Raw genomic sequence first — 17,096 nt, 5'->3', positions numbered from 1 at the left:
CCGTGTGGGTTTCTGACTTGATTTCACTTGTGAACGTTAATGTTGTCAACCTGATGGGACTTACAGTCACCATGGAAACAACCCTCTGTGCATGCTTGTGAGAAAGTTTCTAGATTAACTTAATTGAGGTGGGAAGACCCATCCTAACTATGGGTGGTACCATTCCAGGGGCGGGGGGACCTGGACTGAATAAAAGGGAGAGAAGGAGCCCTGTGGAGACCTTCCATCCCCAGGTTCAACCCTCACCATAGCCCCCTCCGCTTCGAGCCAGTGTCTGATGCAAGGGCCTGTGATGAAGTGACTAATAAACATACCAAAAGAATATGGCTTTGCAAACACCAGAATCTGATCAAATAAGACAGTTTAAGGGAATTCCTTGGAACCTACAACAAACTTAGAGAAACCCGCTCTTTAGACTGTGTTAAAGACTTCACAGGGCTGGAGAGATGGCTTAGCGGTTAAGGCATTTGCCTGCAAAGCCAAAGGATCCTGGTTCAATTCTCCAGGACCCATGTAAGCCAAATGCACAAGGGGGTGCATGCATCTGGAGTTCGTTTGCAGTGGCTAGAGGCCCTGGCATGCCCATTCTCTCCCTCTCTCTCTCTCTCTCTCTCTCTTTCAAATAAATAAATAAATAAAATACATTTTTTAAAGACTTCACAACAAGAGAAATTAAACCTGCAGAGGTTGCCTGTTCAGAACACTGCTTACAGAAATATTTGAAAATGATGCAAAGATTATCCATGAGGTTTCAAGAACATCATATCAGCAGGAAGAAGCCCTGGCTGCCGAAGCAGGCCTCCTTGGCCAACTACGACACAGAAATCCTGGTGGCCTTTGACTGAAAGACTGCCTGCAGCATTGGAAATGAGGATTCATCTGGCAGGAGCCAGAACCATGCTTACACCGTCTGATCGGACTACTGGAGAAACAAAATCACTCTTCACCAGAAATAAGCCAGTGGACGGTCTTACTGTTAAGTGGCAATAATATAATGCCGTATTATCAAGGACTTGAGACTCAGCTGCTTGAGCACTTTGATTAGGCAAATAAACCATTGTTTCTTTACTTGTGACTACTAATTTTAAAAGTAAACTGTGTGTACAATCGTGTATGAGACAAAAACCATTTATTAGTAAAATAACTGAAGGTGGGGGGAAAAAAGGAAGAAAAGGAGCCTAGCATCAGCATTCCGCTCTGCTTCCTGACCGTGGACACAATGTGGCCGGCAGCTCCATGCTCCCCCTGCCACGCCTTCCCCATGAGGCGCCTGTTGTAGCCAGGTATCCAGTCATAACAATGAGTGAACAATTCATTAGTACACCTCTGTTTTCACAGTTAAATGTGTGTATGTTTGTTGGAGGCCCCAGGACCTGGTCTATCCCAGCATAATGCTTTTCTTTTTTAATTTTTTTTTTTATTTTCACTTATTTATTTGAGAGCGACAGACAGAGAAAGAGGCAGATAAAGAGAGAGAATGGGCTCTCCAGAGCCTCCAGCCACTGCAAACGAACTCCAGATGCAAGCGCCCCCTTGTGCATCTGGCTAACGTGGGTCCTGGGGAGTCCAGCCTCGAACCGGGGTCCTCAGGCTTCACAGGCAAGCATTTAACTGCTAAGCCATCACTCCAGCCCATATCCCAGCATAATACTTTTCATGGAATAAAGAAATGTCTATTCAGATAGGAAGGGTAAGGACAGACCAAAGAAAGGGTTCTGTCCAAGTCCCACATGGTGAATATATTAGCTACTTTTCTCATAGCTGTGAGCGAATACTTAACAAGAAACCATTTAAAGGGAGGAAAGGTTGATTTTGGCTCCAGGTCTGAGGGCATGCATATCGTCATGGCCAGGAAGGCGTGGCGGGAGGAGCAGCTCACAGCTGTGGTGGAGCAGCGTGCTCAGAGCGTGAGTGAATATGGGAGCCAGCGGAAGCCTTGGGGGCTGGGCCAGGCTCTAAACCTCAGTGCCAACAGCTCCAGTGACCACCTTCCTCCAGCAAGACCCCTCCTCTGAACCGTTCCACTACCTCCCACAGCAGCACCCCCACCTGAGGACCAAGTATTCAAACACATGAGCCTATTGGGGGCATTTTACATTTAAACCACAACAGTAAATTAATTTATTGGCATTACTTGGCAGGAACATGAGTGAATATTTGGCAGTTACATTACTGAAAAGTCCCAGACCCCAGTTGACTTCCACCCCCTATACACCCAAGACCACGTGCAGCAGCTGGGGCAGGACCACATGGAGCCATTGCTGAGGCAGAAGAAGCAACCAGAAACTCGGGACCTCACAACCGCACCCTGCCCTTCTTGAGAACGTTATCAGCCCTCTATAGCCACAGACCTAGCTCTCAGTGTATCCCTCTGCTTATTCTGTTGCTATGATGATGGACCAAGGTGTTCTGTAGGTCTCCATGGCAATTCTGCTTCACGACACTGGCCTTACCCAACCCAGAGGAAGAAGCTACATAATACCCCTGGGTACATGCGTTCTGCTGCCCCTGGCTGGAGTGCCCCTTGACAGTGGCTCATCCCTGTCACATGGTAGTTCTAAGCTCTGCTATGTTCCTGATTTTTGGCTTCATTGATGGATCAATTGTTTAAAGAGGACCACTGGCCTCCCCAGCTGTAATTATAAATCTCTGCTTCTCCTTTTGGTCTTATTGGCTTTGGGGCAGAGATCCTTCAGCTTTTATTTCCTTCCCCTGAGGATGCCCCACCTCCCAACTCCTCTGACCCTTTGGGGTATCCTCTCTGGTTGTGGCACTCGGGGCTGGCAGTCACCCCATGCCTCACCTGAGGGATTCCCTGATACTGTCTGATGAGCAATCTGCTGTCAGGCAAGTTGGTTTCCCCAGCAGGTAAAGTGTTTGTTGTTGGTTTTTTTTTGTTTGTTTTGTTTTGTTTTGTTTTCCAAGGTAAGGTCTCACTCTAACCCAGGCTGACCTGGAATTAGCTATATAGTCTCAGGGTGGCCTCAAACTCGCAACGATCCACCTACCTCTGCCTCCTGAGTGCTGGGATTAAAGGCGTGCGCCACCACGCCTGGCATGCTGCTTTCTCAACTGGCCGTCTTAGGTTCTCCGAAGTTTGGTCCATCCTGGTGTGGATTTCTTTGCTTTGATCCTGTTTGGGGTTCAGTGACTTCTTGAATCTGCATGGGTTTTGCCATACTTGGGAGGTTTTTAACATCATTTCTGTGGTACTTTTTTTTTTTTTTTTTGTCAGACCCATCCTCTGTCTCTTTTCCTTCTGAGACTCCCAGGGCACTGTGAATGAACTTTTGTATCACTGCAACAAATACTTGAGATAATGAGCTGGTAGTGAGTGATAAAGAGATTCGTTTTGGGTCACAGTTCTAAAGGTTCGAGTCCATGATCCATTGCACCTGTTGTCCTGGGCCTATGGAAAGACGGCACATCATGAGAAGAGTGTGTGGTGGGGCAAAACTTCTCCCCTCAGCCGGGCGTGGTGGCGCACGCCTTTAATCCCAGCACTTGGGAGGCAGAGGTAGGAGGATCGCCATGAGTTCGAGGCCACCCTGAGACACCATAGTGGATTCCAGGTCAGCCTGGGCTAGAGTGAGACCCTACCTCAAAAAAAAAAAAAAACTTCTCCCCTCAAGGCCGGGAAGTGAAAGAAAGGGAAAGGAAGGGGCCCGAGTCCCAACATCCCCTTCAAGGACATGCTTCCAGTTATTTAAGGTCCCCCACCGGGCCCCACCCCATAAAGGTTCTATCACTTTCTGATAGTGCCACACTAGGGACCAAGCGTTTAACACAAGGACCGCTGGGGCGACACTGAGGTTGAAACCACAGCAGTCACAAGTGTGAATCTTCATGAAAGCCCCTTGGAGTTCTGAGGTCTCATTTGCATATCTTCCCGGCCTCTAGCAGGCTTCCCCTCCATGTCTCAGCTTGCTTGCTTCTGTTGTTCTACCTCCTGGCTCACTGGCCGGTCCCCCCAAGGGTTCTTTCTGTGGCTTAAGCCCACCCTCTTGGTTATTTTCTCATCGCTGTGAGCACATGTCTGACAAGAAGCAACTTAAGGGAGGAAGAATTCAGGCGAGCTTACAGCGTGAATAGAACTGGGGTCAGACTATTAAACCTCAAGGTTCATCCCCAATGATCTACTTCCTCCAGCCAGCTCTCACCCCCCAAAAGTTCCACAACCTCCCAAAATAGCACTACCAGATGGGGAGCAAGCATCAGACATATGTCAGAAAGGGATATGTTGCATCCAAACCATAGCACCCACTGAGATTTTTAATCGTTGTTTTTTTAATATATATGGTTTTTATCGACAACTTCTATACTTATAGACAACAAACCATGTTATCCCTCCACTTTCCCACTTTCCCCTTCATAACTCTGCTCTCCATCATACCCCCTCCCTCTCTCCATTAGTCTCTCTTTTTAATTTGATGTCATCATCTTTTTCTCCTATTATGAAGGTCTTGTGTAGGTATTGCTAGGCATTGCAAGGTCATGGATAGCGAGGCCAATTTCTGTCCAGACAGTTGCATTGTAAGGAGTGAAACCCTTCCTTTGGCTCTTACATTCTTTCCACCTCCTCTTCGGCAACAGACCCTGAGCCTTGGAGGGTGTGAGATGTTTCAGTGCTGGACACTCCTCCGTCCCTTCTTCTCAGCCTTTAGGGTCATCCCAGTGGTCATCGCCATCTGAAAAGAGAAGCTTCTCTAACCAGAAATTAGAGTAGCATTAATATATGAATATGAACATTAAGTGTAGTGCTTTCAGGGTAATTTGGTGAGAGTAATATATGCATTTATCCAGACAAGAGCAGGCTTTATACCCCTAAGGCTCATGACTTCCCCTGCCATAGGCTTTTGATTAGGTTTTCAGTACCAGGCATGTATTCCCTCCCATAGAGTGGCCTTCAGTCCAATTAGAGAGCAGTTGGTTTCCCCCCGAGCAGACATGCTATTGTTGCACTTGCTCAGTCATTTGGCCTGACTTGCCAAACTTGAGGCTTCCAGTGTCCACTGTTTTTACTGCTGACAACTTCAGTCTCCCATAAGGCTGCACACAGTACAGCTTTTTCCAACTTTCAGTTGGCTGGGCTACAGGAAAAAGGTTTTCTTCTCAGCACCAGCTTGATTTCTCAGTGACTTTGCTACTCAGGCATGTGAAGTCTTCAGCAATAGGGTCTTTCCATCTCTTTCTCACAGGAAATCAAGGGCCTTGGCAATAGCCTATAATGTTTTGGAGGCAACAGGGACCTCCCTGGCCAACAACTCACTGAAAGGTATCCCATCCCTGGCACTGAAATTTTTCTAGTAATAATCTATGGTTTCTGGATGTATCATTATACAAGAAAGTAGATTTTCATATGTCTTATTCAGAATATCTTGAATTTTGATTGACCCTCCCCCCCCACCCTTCTTTTATACAATCTCTTCCCCTGGCCTCACTTAGGCCTTTCCCCTCCCTGTAATCTGTTCTTCTACTGACATATATACAACACCATCCCTTAAAGTCCTTCCCTCTCATCCCTCCCTTGTAGCCTTTTTCTACCTAATGGGCCTCTGCTACTAATTTTTGGTTCCAGCTCATACATAAGTCTACACATTTGTAGCTAGGATCCATATATTGGAAAGAACATGCAACATTTGGCTTTCTAGGCCTGAGTTACCTCACTTAGTGTAATCCTTCCCAGATCCATCCATTTCCCTGCTAATTTCATAATTTCATTTTTCTTTACCACTGAATAGAACTCCATTGTGTAGATGTACCACACCTTTATTATCTATTCATCTGTGGATGGACATCTAGGCTGGTTCCATTTCCTAGCTATTGTGAATAGAGCAGCAAAAAACATGGTTGTGCAAGTACTTCTTGGTTTTTGAGGTAGGGTCTCGCTCTAGCCCAGGCTGACCTGGAATTCACTACATAGTCTCAGGTGGCCTTGAACTCACTGTGATCCTTCTACCTCTGCCTCCTGAGTGCTGGGATTAAAGGTGTGCCCACTATGCCCAGCTAATCTTCGATTTATATCATCTCCATAATTACTGTTTTCACTCTTAACATTTCCACTGGTTTCTCTTTTGTATTTTTTTTAGAGTCCCTAGGATTTTCTGTTTCTTTGTTGAGACTTTATGATTTAAAGTTACTTCAGTGTTGCGCCATTTTTCACAGTGGCTGCTTCATGGTCTTTGCTGGGGAACTGGACTATGTCAACTTAGTACCAGCGCAAGCCTCTGGAGGTTGATCGCAGGGGCTGAGGCCCTGATGTGCCAGTTCCCTCTCTCTCTCTCTCTCTCTCTCTCTATCTATCTATCTATCTATCTCTCTCTCAAATAAAATAAAAATAAAAATTTTTTAAACAGCAAAAGTTACTCTGGATCTCGGGATATGACCCCTGTGGGCTTCCTGGGCTTCTTCCCTAGCCAGGGGAACAGGACCATTGGGAATGTGTCCAGGCACTATGACAGAGGTCAGAAGCCAAAGACACTCAGAGCTTAATCCAAGGGCATGGTTAGAGATGTTAATTTTCCATCACTTTATTCTCCAACAGAAGCCTGGATACACAGAGGGCTGAGTGCAGGGCTAGGTGATGGCCTTCATGGGGCCAGAGGCTGAGGGACAGGGAACCGAGCTGGGTCTGGACAGAGATTGTATGTGGAAAGGCCAGAGGTCTAGCAGGCCAGAGATTTTCTGCCAGCACTATCGAGCTGAAAGGGAAACAGGATGCTGTAAGGATGGCCAACATGTAGTGGAAGGCAGACCTGGAGGGTGCTGTGTTTTCATCCAGGGTGGGAGGCTTGGAGGGGGATATGGAGACTGCCACCAACCATCCTGTGGGCTGGGAAGACATGAAAGGAGGTGGAGGCTCAAGAAACCCGTGAATCTGACTGGAGATGCAAGGGCCTGCCGGGGGATCTGAATTGCATACAGCAGACCCTGGTGACAATACAAGCCCCTGGGGGACCCAGCAGGAGCAGGTGGCTGTGAGCAGAAGCCATACAGCTATGGCAGGGGCATCACTCCACCTCCACCTTCATCCCATATTCTAAAGTTGCTGGCCCCCAGTCTCTGGCTTCTTTGGCCAAGTACCCACCATACTTCCACCCCCCCCCTCCATTGGAGGAGCCCCAAGTCTGGCAAAGCACGGCTAAGACTTTTACGGTAGACCCTTCAGGACTTCTAGACAGGATCATGTCTCTTGGACACATGCTGGCTGGGAGCAAGGGAGGGAGAAAGGAAAGGAGGAGGAAGGGAGGATGGGGAGGGAGGAGCTTTGCTCACAGCACAGGTCATCTTCGATGTTAATCACAGTCCCCAAGCAGGGGTGTCCAGGCCTCACGTCAGGAAGACAGGCAGCCAAATGGACCTGACCACCACAGACTGGGATCACAGCCTTGGCCTCCTGGTAGGTTCTCAGGGTTTCTAGGGTTTAGAGCAGCTCAGAGCCCCATCCAGGGGTGCATGGTTGCATAGAGCTACCTTCCTGTTGGCCTCTTGACCTCTGGGCCTTGGAGTAAGTACTCTACGGTCTCGAGGATCCCTGAGCTCCTGCAAAGGCAGCTCTGTCTCCTCCCACTGCATCTGGGTAGGGCTGGGCTGTCTAGACTGTGGGGCTCCTCTGCCCCCCAGCTTTTGTACCCAGCATGCCTGGAGTAAAAAAACGAACCCACACACAAAGAACTGTTTGTCTTTCCCCCAGCTCTGCGAACGCACCCTGGCTGCCGGCCAGCCATGGGGCCCCAGGCCCACCAGGGGACAGCCCAGAGGAGTCTGTTACTCATCTGTAGGGGCAGCTGGAGGGGGCAGGGTGGCTGAAAGCAGTCTTCCTGCTGTGTGAGGACTTCATGGAGGTATCTTGGACATAGTGCAGGACTTGGAGATGAGGGGACCTAGGACTGGAGACTGGGCATCATAGTATCATAGTGGACGGAGAGGGTCTCAGGAACAGGACTCGAACAGAGGTATTCAGGATGTGATGGTGTGGGACTTGACAGTGCCTAGCTAAGTTCAATATAGGTGGGCTCTGATGTAGGGCAGATAAAGAAGTGAGATGAACCTACCCTGCCCCCAGCCTCTCTGCCCAGCTCCCTAAGTTCGGCACCCAGCACCTTGTGCCTCCCCAAGTGTCCTTACACCTGCCTGGGTTATCCAGACCTCACTCCCCTCCAGGTAGCATAGGTCTTCCCCCTCAGCTTCATCTAGCCCCTCCCCCACAATCTTACCCCTGTTGCCTATGAGCTAGAAACCTGTCCCCGGCCACTTGGCCAGAGCTACCTGATTTCCATGTCTACGTTGCTCTCACATAATCTCATGCTTGTTGTACCTCAGTTTCTGGTCGTGTACCACTGTAAGATGCCCAGGCCCATCTGGGGATAAGATCCAGTTTCCTTAGTGGGGATCCAGACACAGAAACCTGACAGATGAAGTGCAAGGATACTTTCAGTCTCTGGGGAGCCCTGGTCCAACTGTGGGGATCCATCCTCATTGCCTCCCACACTGGTCTTCACACCTCACACACAGGCAGGCACATTTGGATATGCCTATGGGCAGGAAACAGCGATGAAAGGTTCCCTCTGAGGACCAGGTGGGAGCTGAACGTGCCAACCTTAGCTCCCTTCCCCCTCCCGTCCGTGCTCTTAATGGGTGGCTACACAATGGGCCTCTGGCCTGGCCTCCCTGGCCCTGCCCAGCCTTGGTGGGATCTGGGTACTGCTGGTTTTCGGTGGCCTGGGAACACCCTTCCCCTGGTCGTGCCCAGCTCCACCTGAGACAACATCCTGGCTTCGATAATGCCGATTCCGAGCACTTGCGGGAACACGCCAAGCTAAGCAGCTTATCTGCCACTAGCGTGGCCACACCCAAAGGGAGCCACACTGGGCACAGATAAGGGGAAAAGGTAGAGGAGGGTTGCCCCCAGATATCCATCTATGCCAGTGCTCAGAGCTTGGCAGGCCCTTCTCTGTGCCTTAGGGAACAACCTTGGGTTTCAAGCCCTCTCTCCTCATACTCCACACCTACTGGGTCATTTTGGAGCCATGTCCAGATGCAGGACAACTGCCCTGACGAATGTCCTCCCACCCAAGGGAGTGGCCAAGTCAAGGTTGGTAGTGCCCATGTGCAGGAGGAAACCCCGGGTGTCCGAACTCTCTCCTTAGTATTTGCCCCTCCCCCAAACTGTCAGCTACGTCCAAGTTCAACCAGGCCACACCAGGTGGGTGGCTCAGAACAGAGGAGCAGGCTCAGCCAGGACTTGATAAGTGATGCTACACCTCGGTTTCTGCAGCAGCATTGAGAGCACTGGGGCAGGTAGAACGAGCCCCTTGGTGTGTTGTAAGGGCCAGATCCTAGCTAGCATGAGCACTAGGCACCGACTAGGAGAGGTGGAGAGAGATGGAGAAGGTGGACATCTAAGCTACCAATGGGGCCTAGACAATGGGCAGCACCCAGCCCTCTCCAGGACCAAGACCACTAAAGTATTGTTGCCAAAAGCTAGACTGTCTCTTCCTGGGAACTGCCTTATCCAAGGTCATATACCCCACCTGCTTCAGAAAGGCCACAAGGACTAAGGCTGGGCTTCTTTGAAGTCTATAGCCTTGCCTGTCCCCCTGTTCCACAGGCCACATTTTGATAGAATCCCACCAAGCCATACATGTGAGCCTCAGGGTCCCACATCCCTCCCAGAGCCCTGGGCAATAAAGAGGGAATGTACATGGGACATGGGATCCCCCACCCAGGCCTGAACCCCACCTGGAGAGGACATCTATGCTAGAAGGTTCCTTCTGAGGGTGGATGGTGGGCCCTGGCCACAGAGGTGGGACACAGGACAGAATGTGTGTGCTCACTCTCCTAGGGCCTGCAGTGGGACAGGGGGCAGAACAGCCAAATCTCCCTGTAGTTGGGGACCATCCTGGCTTGTCACCAGCCTTGCCCATGCCCCTGCCCATCCCCACCTCTCCCTTCCCCTTCCTCCTGACCTCCCAAGTGCACTTGACTAATAATAAATTTCAATGACTGGATTTGGACCTCGTTTGGCCACTGCTTGGCCATGCTGCTTAGCCCCACCCCAAACCATTCCTGTTCTCTTTCCAGGTCAAGGGCTTGGGTAACCCTGGGCTCAGAGTCCATAAAACCCTTGTTTCTATTCTTCCAGCCCCCCCAGCTGTCCAGACTAGGGGTTGTGAGACGTGTCCACCCTGTGAGGAGGAGGCCCTGTGTGGACAGGACAGATGTGACAAGATCTGAAGGGCTGGGACACCAGGTTGGAGACAGCTGGGTGTCTCTTTGTCACAGACGAAGTCCCATATAAGCTGCTCATCTGTGTAGGGCCTGGGGACCCAGCTGGACAAGGACCCCCCAGCACCATAATGAACCTTCAGAGGGCAAGAAAAGAATGGGCCACACTTCAACACACCGGGCCTCATAGGAACAGCTGGACAAAGATCCCTGCTGGTGTCCTGGGCCAAGCTTCAGTTGCTGCTGTGATGCTGATGGCCTCAGCAGCCTGGTGTCAGGGCTCTGGCATCCAGTTATGTCCCCACTCACCTTGCCATACTTCCTTCCAGCCGCATCTGCTTTGGGAGTCTAAAGTGAACCGGGGACTCGGGGCACTGGCTGCCTTTACCAGTGTGACGCATACCACATGGACTACATGAGACAAGGAGATTGTACTTGTGAGGCAGGGGCATGGCCGCCTGAGCCAGAACAGTTTGGTTCCTCCACATAGTGCCTCAATAGGCTCCAATTGCAATGGACACTGACCTCCAGAGAGGCCGTCTCCTGAGGGGAAGCCTGGGTGGACATCACACGTGTGTGCTCCGTGCTTACAGCAAGACAGCTGTTTCCATATGCGGCTTTGCTCCCAAGAGCTAAGGGGTAGAGCAACCGAGTGCCCAGCAGATAAACAGACAAGCAAAGTGTGCTCATCCATACAGAGGGATGTTGCTCTGCCTTTAGAAGGATATTCAATGTCGAGTAAAAATAAGCCAGGCACAAAAAAAAAAAAAAAATCCACAAGATTCCACTTGAGGGAAGTCCCTGGAGTCTTCAGATTCATAGAGACAGGAAGTAGATAGGTTTCAAGGCTCTGAGGAGTCCATGTTGAACAGGCACAGGGCTTCAGTTTGGGAAGATGGAAAGTTCTGGAAGTGGGTAGCAGCATGCATAACACTGAGGATACACTTCATGCCACTGAGCTGTGCACTTGTGGATGTGGGTAAGATGGGGAACTATTTGCCAACTCCTGTCTTTTTTTACATGCTGTACTTTGTAATGTGGTAAAATATACATAATGAAATGCTCATCTTGACCATATTCAATGCACCGCTTTGTCACTCTGAGCACATTTGCGTGGATGCACGATGATCGCACACTCATCTACAGAGCTCTACCCTGTGTGTCCAAAGTGGATACCGCAGCTGGATTTGGACCGCAGTGACACTGTCCATTCATAGTACACGACAGAAACATCCAAGTGTATGAAGGAGCTAGGCCAAATTGTCATAGCATCTTCTCTCTACCTGGCAGTATCTTACATGTGATATAGCAATGAGAGACCAGTAAGTAGGTTATGGAAGGGATGGAGGAAGAAGGGAGAGAGGACAAGGACAGGGGAAGGACAGAGGATGGGAGATAAGCTTCCCAAGATCTGCCACCATATACTGTACAAGAACTCAACGTGAGGCCACCAGAGCAAGGGTGAACACACATCCAGCCAACTGTGGGCTGGGCCATCCATTCCTCCTCTTACTCAGAAAGTACTCACCAAGCCCTGACCATGGGCCAAAGGCCACTGTGCACCTGGAAAGCTCAGTTGGTGGTGTGGGGCAGAGCCTGCTGACCAATCTACGGGCTGTCCAGAGCTATCCAGGCAGCTTTGCAGAGGGACCTGGTCACTGTCTCACACGAGCCACCATTAGCAATCTGTTGGTAGGTCATCAGTCATTTGGTGGACACCCTGTGTATGACAAAGGTATATGGGGCTGCCCTCGGGGCTAGCCTGAGGTCCCTTCCTGCTGAGCTGGGTGGTTCCAGGTTCCCTGGGGGAAGCCTGAGTCACAGGCAACAGACCAGCCAGACTTGAGGACACATTGGCATGCATGTCAGCAAAAGACACATTTATTCACAGAAAAGGAAAATATCTTCTCCTGCCACCCTCCTCCCTGGGAAAACATACGCCCGCCCCATTTATCTCTCCTTGGGACTTGGGAACCAGCGCTGGGTGGGGAGGTCAGGCCCTCAGGCACAAGACAGACCTACTCAGAACAAGGATGGCTCCTGCTACCAAAGCTGGCCAGATATCTCTGCAGCTAGGTTCACTCACCCCTGGACCAAGAGAATGATCAGGAGAGGCCAGAGGGCATCAGAGAATAGAATACCACACTGATAAGCTAAAGAGCAGTGACAAGGTTACTTCTTTTTTAAATTTATTTATTTATTAGAGAAAGAGAGAGAACAGGTGCACCAAGGCCTCCAGCTGATGCAAACGAACTCCAGGTGCATGCAAGGACCCTGATGGATGCTCTCAGATAGATAGCAGGACCACTCTGAGACCTCTGTTCTCCACTGGTGTGGCCTCCAGCAGAGATGAGCGAGGATTCTAGCTCCTTACTTGGGAAATCTTAGGCCTCTTTGGAGTCCATTCAGAAGATAAAGGGGTCATAGTCGCTTAGTAATGCCAGCCAAGGCCCAGAAAATGCTGATCACTGCCTAGAAACAGTAGACCAGAGATAGAGCTATCCTTGGCTATCTCCTGACACGGGTATCTGGGGTCTCTGCCTGGCTGCCCAGGGACATCCTGGTGTCATCACCATCTCTCTGGTCCTAAAGATGTGGCACAATGCCAGGGCCCCACCTCCTGGGAAGAGGGATGCAGGTGTGGGAGAAGTTGACCTGCTCTCAGCTCATGTGAGGGGCTGTCTAGCGGGCTTAGTGACCACACACTGAGGGGAGTGGGAGCGGGAAGATGAGTTAGGGGGTCTACTTGGCCCTGGCAAGGTGGAAGGCACTAATTGACCCTTCAGCAGGTGAGTGTGGAAGGTCACCTGGGCAGCAGGAAGTATGGGGCAGGACCTGATGCAGCCCTGGGAACACTGGGAGGCAGAGTCCCAAGCTGTTTAGGAAGGGAGCAGGGCCTGGTCCTTCACCTTTGGAGTGTTTCTGGAAGACAGGTCAAAGTTTTCCTGAGCTGAGGGGTTATGGTTGGCCTGAAGCACTCCCATCGTGTCCCCACGAGCTTCACAGCTCCCACAGTACTGCCATAGAATCTTCCCAGTGCCCCCACGTCACCCCCCCCACCCCTGTATGCACAGAAGGGACCCAGGAATCATACTCCACAGCTGTCCTAGAATTCAGCATGGACACCTTGGATCAGTTTCCTCGGGCCTCAACCTACCCACATCCCACACCCTACAGTTCATTCAGCCAAGATGGCCGAGCCGGAAACCGGGGTGAACACTTTGCATTCGCCACCTTAGCAAAGCTATAATCCTGCCACCGCTGAGCGGGAAACACTTCCAACAATGAAGACGGGCCTCCCGACAACTAAGGCCAGACCCCCACACAGGGCCCTGAGCCATAGTGCCAGTGTGGGATGGATGACCGTGTGGGACCCCTAGACTCGCGCTCTGTCTTTGGCTTCCTTCAGCCCTGAGTCCGCCCTCTCCCATGGCCACCGCTGTTAGTCCGCATCACCAGGCATGGCACAGACCCTCTCTGGATTTGTCGGGGCTGCTGAGTCCCCAGCCCCTCCCAGACCCAAGCAAGACCCAGCCACCAGGCCCTGTGGGACGCTGGCCATCTTCTGCTCTCAGAGGCAGGCAGAGTTAGCATGCGGTTTGAAAGGGAAGTGCCTGAATGCTGGGGGAAGGAGAAGGACAAGGAAGGAAGATTTCCCATTCTTCCAAACAATGGAGTTAGACGCAGATGCACCATGTTTGCACACGGGGCTGGCCCAGCTGCCTTATTTAACTATAAGATTTGTCTGGTTTTAATTAAGCCCTACCTAGTGACACGATCACTGCTCTGTGTCCAGCATGGCAGGGCGGGGTCCCACCCTCCCTGGGAACTCAGCTTGGGGATCGCTCTAGGTTCCCGGTGGTCCTCCCCACCCCATGCCAGCCCTCCCGAGCCAACACAGGGCCCTCCATACTTCCACCTACTAACAGGTTCCTCTGGGTGTGAAACTCATTCAGGGGAGCCTTCTGAGGGTCTCCAGTGTCCAAGCCACCCCTCTCCCTTCTTCTCACCCCCACAGCTCCCACAAGTCCCATCCCACCCACTTCCTCTCAGGTTCTGGGGGATTCTTCCAGAAACATAGTCTGCCCCCTTCCTCCCCTGGTGGCCTTCCCACCTAACATGGCTTAACTCAATAACCAGTGGCCCTCACCATGATGCCATCTTCTGCCTCCTATGTGGCCCTTCTCCATCCTCCTCCACAAACCCCCGATGCTGCGCTGTGTAAGTTCGTTATGTGCCCAGCCCTGGAGGCTGATCTACTGAGCTCTTGAATCAGCCACTCAGACCACCTGGGGAGATAAAACAGTTATATTTGGGGTCAGTGGTTATTATAAAGGACTATGGACTTAGCCCCTCACTTCTTGACCAAGCACATGGCCTCCTCATACAGCCACACCCACTGGCCAGGGGTAGACAGTTGAGTTGTTTGGCTGGTCTGGAGGTAACCCTTGGGTGGAGATAAATCTCTCCTGAAGTGTCTGCAAGGGATGGCCCCAAGGTGCTTCTCTGTGTCCTGACAGTCCCCAAAGGCAGATCTTGTCCCTCAGCTACCCATCCAAGCGGCAGGAAGGTGATAGTCTGTGGGCCTGGGCAAGTGGGCGCCTCCTGTGTATTCAGCCCCCCGCAAGTGGCATATTTGTCTTCCTGTCCACCCTTCGTGGTTTCCCTCAGCCAGCCTGGAGAGAACACAGCACCAGGTCTACTCTGAGGGGGGGATTCCTGCACAGGCCCCAAGGCGCTGTTCTCATGCTAAGGTCAGGCAGCTCCCTGACATGACTCAGGCCACTCAGCCTTTTCTTGGCCCAGAGCAGATATGAGCTAACAACTGATTTTCATAGCAGCAATCCTCGAATCTAAGCAGCCAGCGTCCCCCATGTGACTCCCCCCCCAGAAATCTGAGCACTCAGGCGGAAAGGAGGACCCTCTGTCTATGACCAGAGTGGATAGATATTCAGAGCCAGAGCTCCTTTCCAAAGGATACTAGATGAAGGGTAGGCCTGAGTCCAGTCTCACACTAGAGGTCTAGCTAAAGTCAGCCAGGGGCAAAACTTCGACAAGTTGGAAGGACTGGCTCCTCAGGCCTCCACCATGTCCACTGCCAGCACCAGGGCAACAGAGAGAAGGAAGTCTAAATCTGAAATGAGACCTTGGGCCAAGGCTAGAGGCACCACAGGATTAAAGGCTGGTGAGCTCCTGTGGATATCAGAGCCTGCAGCCTGTGCCAGGGCTCCAGAGTGAACTGAGGGCTCAGGACCATCAAGGAAGCACAGAATGGCAAGAAACCTGCATAGAGAGATCTCTGTGTGGGAAGGAGAGGGGACAGGGCCTCAGAGCCTGTGAGACTCTATTTCTTCTGTGTGCTTCTTCCCCTGAGGAAACACAGCCTGGGAACATCCTTAGCCCTCCACACACACCAGCCCTGCAGAAAGGAGGCCACATGGGGCTAGTCCGACCCTAGAAATGAGACAGAGGATGGCACACAGAGAAAGAGAGATACTGAGAGACCAGAGAAACAGAAACACAGAGAGATACACAGACGGGCAGATACAGAGATAGAGACAGACAGAGAGGTGCAAACAAGTACAAAGACAAAGAGAGACAGAAAGAGGCAGAGAAAGAGAGAGGAGGACACAGGGTTAGAGACAGAAAACATTGAGAGACAGAGAAAGAGAGAGAGAGAGCAAAACACTGAGGGAAAAAGGCAGCAGTACAGACAGTCTGAAAGAGACAGAGCAGAGAAAGACACAGAGACAGACAGGGAGATGCGGCAGACAGACACTAATCCACCCACCCCTGTGTTCACAGCTGCCAGGAGGCGGCAGCAGAGCCAGTGTGAGGAAGGGAGAGAAACACGGCTTCTGGCGTTTTGGGAGGCAAGCTGCATCCGGGGATGAATGCTGTGACAACTGTCCAACAGTGTGAGCTCACTTCACATGACAGCTGTGCTAAAAAAAAAAAAAAAAAAAATGGTGAAGATGAGAACCTCTGCTGTGTGTTTTTGATCACAGTTTTAATTTTGTTCCATTTTAATGAAGTAGAAAAACATGACAGTGGTGATGTAGATAGGTTTTTTTTCACTACTAAGGATAAAAGGGCTCAGAGGAAGGGCTCAGACTGCAGAGCAGGGGAGAGGGACACCCACACCTGATGTCACACTGAGAAGCCAGGAGCTGGGACGGACGAGGGAGGGAGGATTTATTGTGGCTCACAGTTTTGGAGAATACAGTCCGTCATAGCGGGAAAGGCATGGAGGCTGCGGTGGTTCTGTCCCTGATGCCAGGTGTATGTGGCTCAGCTTGTTCACATCTTGGAAGATCAAGAATCCGAGAGCTCGTCACACCTTCCAAGGCTCAGGGTCTAACGTGGAAGAGGTGGTGGAAATGAATGTGAGAGCCAAAGGAAGGGTAGGACTCCTTACAACATGCTCCTCCAGACACAAAATGGCCTGGATATCCATGACCTCACAGTGCCTGACACTACCTACACAAGACCATCATGATAGGAGGAAAAGATGATGAAAAGAGAGACTGATTGAGAGGGGGAGGGGATGTGATGGAGAGTGAAGTTTCAAAGGGGAAAGTGGGGGGAGGGAGGGAATTACCACGGGTTATTGTCTACAATTATGGAAGCTGTCAATAAAAAAAAAATAAATTTAATTTAAAAAAAAAAGAAGAAGAAAAAAGAATCCAAGAGCTCAAGAACCAGAAGTGGATGTCACCTTCAATGCCTGCCACCAGCATCCCTTGTCTGCTAGCCAGGCCGCCCACACACAGTCCCAAAGGTTCTACAACCTCCCAAAACAGCACCACAAGCTGAGAACCAAGTGTTCAAACCCATGAGCCTGGGAGGGACATTTCACATCCAAGCTT

General features: G+C 50.9%; 1 pseudogene; it reads left to right on the top strand.

The window, feature by feature from the left end:
• Positions 1-323: 323 nt before the first annotated feature.
• On the top strand, positions 324-841 carry LOC101596005 (annotated as a pseudogene).
• The last annotated feature ends 16,255 nt before the right edge of the window (positions 842-17,096 follow it).

The sequence above is a fragment of the Jaculus jaculus genome, chromosome 1, assembly GCF_020740685.1.
Source record: "Jaculus jaculus isolate mJacJac1 chromosome 1, mJacJac1.mat.Y.cur, whole genome shotgun sequence".
Classification (NCBI taxonomy): domain Eukaryota; kingdom Metazoa; phylum Chordata; class Mammalia; order Rodentia; family Dipodidae; genus Jaculus; species Jaculus jaculus.
The sequence above is the reverse complement of the archived record's forward strand: the minus strand, read 5'-3'. Positions and strand labels throughout refer to the sequence as shown.